Source organism: Lolium rigidum, chromosome 6 (assembly GCF_022539505.1).
Source record: "Lolium rigidum isolate FL_2022 chromosome 6, APGP_CSIRO_Lrig_0.1, whole genome shotgun sequence".
In the NCBI taxonomy this organism is placed as follows: Eukaryota; Viridiplantae; Streptophyta; class Magnoliopsida; order Poales; family Poaceae; genus Lolium; species Lolium rigidum.
The window spans coordinates 299,037,797-299,050,456 of NC_061513.1; positions in this window are offsets into that span (position 1 = coordinate 299,037,797).

A 12,660-nucleotide genomic window follows, 5' to 3' on the forward strand; every position below is an offset into this window, starting at 1 on the left:
TCTATGGAAATGCAGTGATCTGTTTACAGGCCGCGTCGTTTCTTGGCTCTTCTCGAGGAGGGAGATCCAACACTTGGAGGGTTAATTTATTGGATCCTAGTGCAGCGTCCTGTCTTTTCCCCTTGTCTTGTCTCTGCTCCCACATAATACCCGGTTGCAGCACGCCCAACACGTCGTCACATCGCAAGTTGACACAAGCACACACGCGCACCTTGGTACGGTAGGGAAAGCATCATGCATGGAGATGATATGCTGCGATGCGTCAAAACGACAACCAATGCCAATGCCGTTATGCCCGCGGTAGATAAATGAGCACGACATTGGCATCAAGTCTCCTTTGATTCATAGGATTTTCTAAGAATTGTGTAGGATTTGGATATTGTGAGAAATTTTCGATGAGTTGTATGATTCATAGGAACATATTTTTTTGGGAAAATTTCTATAGAAATCTTGTAGTGTAGTTTCTATAGAAAAAATGCATTATCTCATACCTCAGGAAAATTTAATTTGTTACAATTAAACGCACTTCATCTTCCCTTAGGGCATCTCCAACGGGGCAACGTATTTCGGATGCCCAAATTGTCTGTGGGCGTCCATTTGCGTCGTCTGGCGGACGCGAAAATAACCGCGAGGAGCGAATTGTCCGTTGGCGTTGGGGGCCACCTTCAGCGGTCCGACGCATTTTGGACACCACACTGTTTTGTTTTCCTGCTTCTTCTTTTTTTCTTTTGTTGAAGAACACTCCAATTTCTACATCGGTTGTAAGTTGTACTTAACGAATATTTGAAAGAGCAAGTTCAAACGCGAAAACAAGTTATACTGATTATAAACTAATTCTCGAATCGAACAAGTTCAAACTTATTTAACATACAAACTTGTTGCCTGCCAAAACCCACCGGCGAGCAGTGGTTAAGCAACACGAAGAGCCAGGAGGCTGCCAAGACTGTTGGGTGGGCCCTGGTCCCTCGACGTCGTCCCGCAATGTTCCGGCACACGTCCTGGCGGTTGCAAAGGCGTGCCACCTGGCCTATACCTGGTCAGGAAGGTGTTGGATTGCTTTGACTAGTCTCCTGCATGGTAGACACGTAAACATTAAATACGAGCCCGATCGGCTCTCAGGTTGCCCTGTGAATCGGCTCGAAGAGCCGATTGCCCCATGGTTCACGTTGGGTTTACGATGACACGGGGATCCTGCTTGATCAAAATAAAGTTAAACCAATCCACGACAGTTTAGGGTTTTTACCGCATGATCGGAACATCCTACGCGTAGTTGAGCCTAATAGACACGAAAGATGATGCAAAACTAACCCTAAAAGAGGCCTAAAAACCAACATTAAGTCAATTCCCGGAACATCCCTCTTAGGACTAACAAACCATACCTTACGCACTACCGGATCGTTCAACCCGTTTGCAAGGCCTAACCGGACGGATGTTAAACCAATCCTTGAAGAACAAGGAGCAACTATAACAGATTGGATCTACTAGATAACGAACAAGCAAGGTGCTGCCCTTACACCTAGATAGGTATAAGGGCAGCTAGATATCGAGGGACGGCATAGCTAAGCAAATATGTATAAGAAAAGCATCAATGCAAGCCCCAAAACATCTACGATAAATAGTGTTACTCGCCATCAACAACGCTTCAGCACGAGCAACACAAGATAACGAATAAACTTGTACTGCCTAGATCGCAAGAAGCGATCTAGGCAGCATGATGCTTACCCGGAAGAAACCCTCGAAACAAGGGGTGGTGATGCGCCTGGTTTGTGTTTGTTGTGAACGTGATTGTCCTCCTTTCTCGATAACCCTAGGTACATATTTATAGTCCAAGGGACTTTCTAATTTAGACGTACACCTAACCGTGTACGGGTTAAACTCTATCTTTTAATTCTAAACTAAGATGCAATCTACTATAATATACAGATACACGGGCAATCTAGCCCAAACTCTTCGTGCAAGGCCGCTTCGGAAACACCTTAATGTGCATATCCTTCAAGCCCATCTTCACCACGGCCCATCTCCTGATTTGGCCAAAATCCGGTGATAACACATGCCCCCCTGGTTTTGGCAATAATAATTCCAAAACCACTCTGTTTTTTCTTCACCATGATTTGACATAACAGAGCAAAACTGCATTGCAGAGCCGAACCGCTCCAGTGCCCTTTCATCATGACGCCTTGCCTTCTCAACTTCTCCGCACTGCACGATCTGACAGTTTTGGCAACGCATCCTCGAAACTGCCACAACATTAAACCGTGTTTTCATTATATCCCTTTATTTAAACTCGTCCAAACGGTTGGCTTCTTCATCCTCCTGCTCCACAGTAGCCATCGGCAAACAAAAATCCCTCCTCAGCCGCCATGGACTCCTCTTCCTCCTCCGGCCTATCCTTCCAGTCTTCCTCTTCCAGCGAGCTCGAGCCGGAGGTCGACCTGATGGCCATCTACGAAACCCGCGCCCCAGAGTATTGGGACGCGCGGGGTTGGGATTTCTCCGTCGAATCGGAGGACGACGAACCCCTCACCGACGGGGAGGAAGACCTCCTGTTCCTCGTCGATGGGGAGCTGGAGGCAGCAAGCGACGACGACCTCTTCCCCTGGGACAGGGGCTTCTCCTCCGACGAGGAGGAAGAGGAGGCGGAGGAATCGGAGGAGGAGGACTCCTCCTCCGCGGGGTACCCACCGGCCAAGCGCTTCCGCGCTGGGTCGGATGACGATGACGACGACGACGACGAGGAGGATGAAGCTCCCGCCGGCGGCTTCATCAGTAGCGATGAGGACTTCACCGGAAGCAGCGTCGACGGTAGCTACGACGGCGACGATGAGGGCAGCGATGGCCCGTAGATTAGGGGCTAGAATAGGGCTAGCAGTAGCGCATTAGGCCCTAGATCATCCCTTTTGAGAGCAATTAGCTCTTCGTTGTAAAATCCCCCTTTGAATCAATGAAAATGTTCTTCCAATTTAATTTCCAATCATCCGATTTCACATCTTCTCATTTTCCGATTGTCAAAGGTGGTCAACACCCCAAGAGCCGATAGCATCGTATCGGCTTTTTACCATCAAACGCCCATAAGGCCAACCTGATAACCAATTAGACAGGTTCAAGCAGACAATCCTCAGATTCAGACAGTAACTTGATACCTGACCATGATACTTTGTACCTCTAAAGTCGATGACTGCGCATCGGCTGTTTTTATTCTAAAGTCGATGTCTGTGCATCGGCTGTTTCCCAAAAATTTTAAAAAAAAATTTACTGGCCGATTTCGTGTATCGGCCTCCATATCTTACTGCCTATCAATCCACATGCTTGGGAAGTACTTCTTGAGATGCTGGCCATTGACAGCCACTGGGAATTTCACACCATCCAACTGCTCAAGCATGTATGCATTCCCCTTTAAAACTTGGTCGATTTTATACGGGTTGTGCCAATTTGGAGACCATTTACCATACATTTTGTCCTTAGTCCCCAACGGCAATACAGCTTCCCATACCAGATCACCAACCTGGAACTCCTTTGGCTTCACCTTCTTATTATATGCGCGAGCCACCTTGGCTTTATTCTCCTTGATTTTCTCAAGCGACCAAAGTCTGAGTTTCGTTGCATCCTCAATGTTGTCACTCATCAGGGCTGCATATTCTTCAGTAGTTAAATCATTCTGAAATGTAATCCTTCTCGACCCAGCCTTGATTTCCCAGGGTAACACAGCTTCTTGTCCATAGACCAGATGGTATGGCGAGGTTTTTATTGCTCCATGACACGACATGCGATAAGCCCATAACGCTTCTGACAATACCTCGTGCCAACGTCTAGGATGCTCGTCGATCTTCCTCTTAATCAGCTTGATCAGACTTTTGTTGGACGCTTCAGCCTGTCCATTCGCTTGAGCATAGTATGGAGACGATCGGATTAGCTTGATTCCCATATCCTCGCAGAACTTTCTAAACTCCTTAGAAACGAAGACCGAACCTCCATCGGTCGTGATAGTCTGGGGAATCCCGAATCTGTGAATGACATGTTCTCTCACGAAATCGATAACATCTGATGATGCCACTGCCTTCATAGGGACGGCCTCCACCCATTTAGTAAAATAATCTGTAATGGCCAGAACCCACACATGGCCTTTGCTCGAAGGAGGATGTATCTTGCCGATCATATCCATGCCCCACCCTCGGAACGGCCACGGCTTGATGATGGGATTCATCGCTGATGCAGGTACCATCTGAATGCTCCCAAACTTCTGACATGCTTGACACCCCTTATAGTACTTGAAACAATCTTCAAGCATGGTGGGCCAATAAAATCCCGATCGCCTGATCAGTCACTTCATCTTATGAGCTGATTGGTGAGTTCCACAGGCACCCTCATGCACCTCATGCAAGAGCCGATTGGACTCGGCTGGTCCCAAGCATTTGAGCAATAACCCTTCCAAAGTCATGTAGAACATGTCATCGCCAATCAGGATGTACTTCATGGCTCTGTATCTTATCCGTTTAGGTGCCCCCCGAGCCGGATCTTTCAAGTAATTGAAGATATCGGCTCTCCAATCATCGGGTTCCATAAACTGCACCTGAAAATCGGCTCCGTCTGCTACGTCCTTGTATCCTGACGCCGTCTGTGCGAGGTCGTTCGCCTCGGTATTTTGTGACCTTGGGATCCAATTGAAGTTTATATACCTGAACTGTGCCATCAGCTCACGGCATTGTATCCATAATGGAAAGAGCGACTCGCTCTCACACTTGTACTCCTCCGTGAGTTGAGAAATCACCAATTTGGAATCCCCAAAGATCTGAACTGCCTCTGCCCCAGCGTCCAATAGCAACTCCATTCCCTTGCATATCGCTTCATACTCAGCAACATTGTTGGTGCAAGGGGTAGATAACCTGATGGAGAAGGAGTATGTTGCCCCCCGAGGCGACACGAGTAGCACGCCGATGCCGCAACCATCCTCACAGACCGATCCATCGAAGAACATGGCCCATGCACGCACAGATAGTGCTGCTACGTCCGTGTTTATTCGTTCAGCAATAAGATCGGCCAACGCTTGTCCCTTGACTGCTTTCGTGAGTCGATACCGGATATCAAATTCCGATAAAGCAAACATCCATTTGCCGAGTCGGCCTTTCAATACAGGAGCCGACAGCATGTGCTTGATGACATCTGATTTGCATATGACGATAATCTCCGCTGACAGCAAGATGTGCTGGAGCTTGGTACAGGTGAAAAACAAACAGAGGCACAACTTCTCGATCTCAGGGTACCTCGTTTCTGCATCCAACATCTTTCTGCTGAGGTAGAAAACCACTTTTTCCGGACCATCATAAACCCGCACCACCACCGACGCGATGGAGGTGTCAGCCATCGACAAGTAAATGTAGAATGGCCTGTCTTGCTGCGGCGGAACCAACACAGGTGGCTTTGTTAGGTACTCCTTAATATCGTCAAATGCTCGTTGTTGCTCTGCCCCCCCAGCGAAACTCCTCATCAGATTTAATTTTGACTAACCCCATGAACGGCTCAATTCGCCCTGACAAATTGGAGATGAATCTTCTGACGAAGTTGATTTTGCCGATGAGACGCTGGAGTTCCTTCTCCGTGGTGGGTGGCTTCATCGTTCGCACCGCTTCTTGACTTTTCAGGCCGATCTCAATTCCGCGTTCATGAACCAAGAATCCCAGGAACTGACCGGCCGTCACACCAAAGGCACATTTCTTTGGATTCATTCTTAGTCCGAACTTCCTAGTTCGGTCCAGGACGTGTCGCAAATCTTCCAAGTGTCCGTCCACCGAAACAGACTTGACCACCACGTCGTCGATGTAAATCTCCACCAATTTGCCGATTAAATCATGAAAGATGTAATTCATGGCTCTTTGGTATGTTGCGCCGGCATTCTTCAGTCCAAATGTCATGACTACATATTCAAACAAGCCCACCGAGCCTGGCACTCTGAATGCAGTCTTGTGTATATCTTCTGGAGCCATAAAGATTTGGTTGTAGCCGGCATTGCCATCCATGAAGCTTAAAACTTTATGACTAGCAGCCGCATTAATCAATGTCTCTGCTACTGGCATCGGATATTCATCTTTTGGAGTGGCACTATTGAGATTCTGAAAATCTATGGCGACGCGCTCATTGATACGTCTCCAACGTATCGATAATTTCTTATGTTCCATGCTACTTTATTGATGATACCTACATGTTTTATGCACATTATATGTCATATTTATGCATTTTCTGGAACTAACCTATTAACAAGATGCCGAAGAGCCGATTCTGTTTTCTCGCTCGTTTTTGGTTTCAGAAATCCTAGTAAAGAAATATTCTCGGAATTGGACGAAACTTTCGCCCGTGGTCCTATTTTTGCACGAAGCTTCCGGAAGACCGAAGACCTAACGAAGTGGGGCCACGAGGAGGCCGGGGGTGGCCGGCGCGGCCCGTGCCTTGGCCGCGCCGACCTAGCCCCCGGGCCCCTCGTGTGGCCCCTCGCGTTGACCCTCCGCCTACTTAAAGCTTCCGTCGCGAAAACCCCAGCACCGAGAGCCACGATACGGAAAACCTCACGCAGACGCCGCCGCCGCGAATCCCATCTCGGGGGATTCTGGAGATCGCCTCCGGCACCCCGCCGGAGAGGGGATTCATCTCCCGGAGGACTCTACACCGCCATGGTCGCCTCCGGAGTGATGAGTGAGTAGTTCACCCCTGGACCATGGGTCCATAGCAGTAGCTAGATGGTCGTCTTCTCCTTGTTGTGCTTCATTGTTGGATCTTGTGAGCTGCCTAACATGATCAAGATCATCTATATGTAATTCTATATGTTGTGTTTGTTCGGGATCCGATGGATAGTGAGTACTATGATTATGGTGATTATCAATCTATTGTTCATGTGTTGTTTATGATCTTGCATGCTCTCCGTTACTAGTAGAGGCTCCGGCCAAGTTTTTACTCTTAACTCCAAGAGGGAGTATTTATGCTCGATAGTGGGTTCATGCCTCGCATTTACACCGGACAAGTGACGTGAAAGTTCTAAGGTTGTGTTGTGTCGTTGCCACTAGGGATAAAACATTGATGCTATGTCTAAGGATGTAGTTGTTGATTACATTACGCACCATACTTAATGCAATTGTCTCGTTGCTTTGCAACTTAATACCGGAGGGGGTTCGGACGATAACTCGAAGGTGGACTTTTTAGGCATAGATGCAGTTGGATGGCGGTCTATGTACTTTGTCGTAATGCCCAATTAAATCTCACTATATTTACCATGTCATGTATATGCATTGTTATGCCTTTCTCTATTTGTCAATTGCCCGACTGTAATTTGTTCACCCAACATGCTATATCTTATGGGAGAGACACCTCTAGTGAACTGTGGACCCCGGTCCTATTCTTTACATAGCATACAATCTACTTGTTTTACTGTTTTCTTTGCAAACATCTTCCACTCGATACGTTTAATCCTTTGTTACAGCAAGCCGGTGAGATTGACAACCTCACCTGTTTCGTTGGGGCAAAGTACTTTGGTTGTGTTGTGCAGGTTCCTAGTTGGCGCCGGAATCCCCGGTGTTGCGCCGCATCACATTTCGCGACCATCAACCTTCAACGTGCTTCTTGGCTCCTACTGGTTCGATTAAACCTTGGTTTCTTTCTCGAGGGAAAACTTGCTACCGTGCGCATCATACCTTCCTCTTGGGGTTTCCCAACGAACGTGTGAGTTACACGCCATCAAGCATAATTTTCTCGGCGCCGTTGCCGGGAGATCAAGACACGCTGCAAGGGGAGTCTCCACTTCTCAATCTCTTTACTTTGTTTTTGTCTTGCTTTATTTTATTTACTACTTTGTTTGCTGCACTAAATCAAAACACAAAAAAATTAGTTGCTAGTTTTACTATATTTACTGTCTTGCTCTCTATATCAAAAACACAAAAAAATTAGTTACTTGCATTTACTTTATCTAGTTTGCTTTATTGTCCTGCACTCTATATTTAAAATACAAAAAAAAAAAAAAAATTAGTTACTTTTATTACCATGTCTAGCTCTGAACCTGTTACTTCTTCACCTGAGGACTTAGTCTTTACTTTCAAACAAGGGGATGAGGAGAGTTTTAAGGATGCTTGGTCTAGAATTTTTACTTCTTATCGTAAAACTGAACCTCAAATGACTCTAAGTTTGCTCCTTAGTAATTTTTATTTTGGTCTTATGGTTCGCTATAGATATGCTTTGGACACTTTAGTAGGAGGAGATTTCCTTCATTGTAATGGGGATCAAGCTTTTAATGCCATAAAGAAATTGGTTGCATCACATGATTCAGCTAATAACTTTGATTCAAACCCCTTATTAGCATTTATAATAGATTGAACAATCTTGAGATAAGTACATCTCGCTTAAATGACAATTATCACTATGTTCGTAATCGTCTTGAACAAGTCTTAGAGAATCCTAAACCTTCATTATGGGACCCTTCTGTTAAAATTGTTATCGGTGATCGAACTCTTCATGCCTACTCGTGATATTATGTATGAATTTTGCCTTATGCCTGAAAACATTTATAAATCTTTGAAACTTTGGGGAGTCGATGAAGGGGGAGAAGAAATAGCTCTCATTGATAACTCTATTATAATTCCTAAGGGAATAGCTGCAGGTGTGCATACAACCATTCATGGAAGAACAATATCCATTGATTATCTTATTATTGAAACAGGAAAAATCATACTCGGAAGATCCCTGCTGAAACTATTGGGAGCAGTCATTGATGTGGGAGAAGGCACGCTAAAATTCACCTCTATACCAGGGGGAAATCATATATTTCCTAAACCAAAAGGAAAGAAAAATAATAAGAAAGGTAAGGGTGAAGCCCAAGGTAAGGTTGGCACACCGTCTCTCGATGTTACTTGATTTGCACTTTCTGCGCCTAGCTGAAAGGCGTTAAAGAAAAGCGCTTATGGGAGACAACCCATGTTTTTACCTACAGCAATTTTTTGTTTTGTTGAGTCTTGGAAGTTGTTTACTACTGTAGCAACCTCTCCTTATCATGTTTTTGTGCCAAGTAAAGTTTCTATGTCAAAGTTGATGTTATATTTGGGATTACTGCGCAGAAACAGCATTGCTGTCTGTCACGAATCTGGGCACAGTCCTCTGTAGAAAATTCGAAAAAATCTGCCAATTTACGAGCGTGATCCTCAGATATGTACGCAACTTTCATTAGTTTTGAGTTTTTCCATTTGAGCAAGTCTGGTGCCATCTTAAAATTCGTCTTTACGGACTGTTCTGTTTTTGACAGATTCTGCCTTTTATTTCGCATTGCCTCTTTTGCTATATCGGATTTATTTCTTTGATCCACTAATGTCCAGTAGCATTATGCAATGTCCAGAAGTGAAAATAATGATTGTGTCACCTCTGAATGTGTGAATTATTAATTGTGCACTAACCCTCTAATGAGTTTGCTTGAAGTTTGGTGTGAAGGAAGTTTTCAAGGGTCAAGAGAGGAGAATGATATACTATGATCAAGAGGAGTGAAAGCTCTAAGCTTGGGGATGCCCCCGTGGTTCACCCCTGCATATTTTAAGAAGACTCAAGCGTCTAAGCTTGGGGATGCCCAAGGCATCCCCTTCTTCATCGACAACATCATCAGGTTCCTCCCCTGAAACTATATTTTTATTCAATCACATCCTGTATTCTTTGCTTGGAGCGTCGGTTTGTTTTCGTTTTTGTTTGAATAAGATGGATCCTAGCATTCACTTTGTGGGAGAGAGACACGCTCCGCTGTTGCATATGGACACATGTGTCCTTAGGCTTTACTCATAATATTCAAGGCGAAGTTTCTTCTTCGTTAAATTGTTATATGGTTGGAATTGGAAAATGCTACATGTAGTAATTCTAAAATGTCTTGGATAATGTGATACTTGGTAATTGTTGTGCTCATGATTAAGCTCTTGCATCATATGCTTTGCACCCATTAATGAAGAAATACATAGAGCTTGCTAAAATTTGATTTGCATATTTGGTTTCTCTAAGGTCTAGATAATATCTAGTATTGAGTTTTGAACAACAAGGAAGACAATGTAGAGTCTTATAATGTTTACAATATGTCTTTTATGTAAGTTTTGCTGCACTTGTTCATCCTTGAGTTTGCTTCAAATAAACCTTGCTAGCCTAAACCTTGTATCGAGAGGGAATACTTCTCATGCATCCAAAATCCTTGAGCCAACTACTATGCCATTTGTGTCCACCATAACTACCTACTACATGGTATTTCTCCGCCATTCCAAAGTAAATTGCTTGAGTGCTACCTTTAAAATTCCATCATTCACCTTTGCAATATATAGCTCATGGGACAAAATAGCCTTAAAAACTATCGTAGTATTGAATATGTACTTATGCACTTTATATTTTATTAAGTTGCTCGTTGTGCGATAACCATGCTTCGGGGAACGCCATCAACTATTATTGAATATCATGTGAGTTGCTATGCATGTCCGTCTTGTCTCGAAGGTCTATCATTTTAGTGGTTGGAGCATGCAAAATTGTTAGAGAAGAACATTGGGCCGCTAACTAAAGCCATGAACCATGGTGGAAGTTTCAGTTTTGGACATGTATCCTCAATCTCATATGAGAATAATAACTTTGCTACATGCTTATGCATTTAAGAGGAGTCCATTATCTCGTTGTCCATGTTGTCCCGTATGGATGTCTAAGTTGAGAATAATCAAAAGCGAGAAATCCGAAATGCGAGCTTTCTCCTTAGACCTTTGTACGAGCGGCATGGAGGTACCCTTTGTGACACTTGGTTGAAACATGGCATGCGAAGATCCGGTAGTCCAAGTTAAGTAGGACGAGGTGCGGGCACTATTAGTATACTATGCATGAGGCTTGCAACTTGTAAGATATAATTTACATAACTCATATGCTTTATTACTACCGTTGACAAAATTGTTTCATGTTTTCAAAATAAAAGCTCTAGCACAAATACAGCAATCGATGCTTTCCTCGTTGAAGGACCATTCTTTTACTTTTATTGTTGAGTCAGCTTTACCTATCTCCTTCCACCTTAAGAAGCAAACACTTGTGTGAACTGTGCATTGATTCCTACATATCTCGCATATTGCACTTGTTATACTACTTTATGTTGACAATATCCATGAGATATACATGTTACAAGTTGAAAGCAACCGCTGAAACTTAATCTTCCTATGTGTTGCTTCAACACCTTTACTTTGATTTATTGCTTTATGAGTTAACTTTTATGCAAGACTTATTGATGCTTGTCTTGAAGTACTATTCATGAAAAGTCTTTGTCATATGATTCACTTGTTTACTCATGTCATTACCTTTGCTTTGATCGCTGCATTCATTACATATGTTTACAAATAGTATGATCAAGATTATGATGGCATGTCACTTCGTAAATTATCTTTGTTATCGCTTTTACCTCGCTCGGGACGAGCAGTAACTAAGCTTAGGGATGCTGATACGTCTCCAACGTATCGATAATTTCTTATGTTCCATGCTACTTTATTGATGATACCTACATGTTTTATGCACATTATATGTCATATTTATGCATTTTCCGGAACTAACCTATTAACAAGATGCCGAAGAGCCAGCTTGTCGTTTTCTCGCTGTTTTTGGTTTCAGAAATCCTAGTAAAGAAATATTCTCGGAATTGGACGAAACTTTCGCCCGTGGTCCTATTTTTGCACGAAGCTTCCGTAAGACCGAAGACCTAACGAAGTGGGGCCACGAGGAGGCCAGGGGTGGCCGGCGCGGCCCGGGCCTTGGCCGCGCCGACCTAGCCCCCGGGCCCCTCGTGTGGCCCCTCGCGTTGACCCTCCGCCTACTTAAAGCTTCCGTCGCGAAAACCCCGATACCGAGAGCCACGATACGGAAAACCTTACGAGACGCCGCCGCCGCGAATCCCATCTCGGGGGATTCTGGAGATCGCCTCCGGCACCTCGCCGGAGAGGGATTCATCTCCCGGAGGACTCTACACCGCCATGGTCGCTCCGGAGTGATGAGTGAGTAGTTCACCCCCGGACCATGGGTCCATAGCAGTAGCTAGATGGTCGTCTTCTCCTTGTTGTGCTTCATTGTTGGATCTTGTGAGCTGCCTAACATGATCAAGATCATCTATATGTAATTCTATATGTTGTGTTTGTCGGGATCCGATGGATAGTGAGTACTATGATTATGGTGATTATCAATCTATTGTTCATGTGTTGTTTATGATCTTGCATGCTCTCCGTTACTAGTAGAGGCTCGGCCAAGTTTTTACTCTTAACTCCAAGAGGGAGTATTTATGCTCGATAGTGGGTTCATGCCTCGCATTTACACCTGGGACAAGTGATGTAAAGTTCTAAGGTTGTGTTGTGCCGTTGCCACTAGGGATAAAACATTGATGCTATGTCTAAGGATGTAGTTGTTGATTACATTACGCACCATACTTAATGCAATTGTCCTGTTGCTTTGCAACTTAATACCGGAGGGGGTTCGGACGATAACCCGAAGGTGGACTTTTTAGGCATAGATGCAAATTGGATGGCGGTCTATGTACTTTGTCGTAATGCCCAATTAAATCTCACTATATTTACCATGTCATGTATATGCATTGTTATGCCTTTCTCTATTTGTCAATTGCCCGACTCGTAATTTGTTCACCCAACATGCTATATC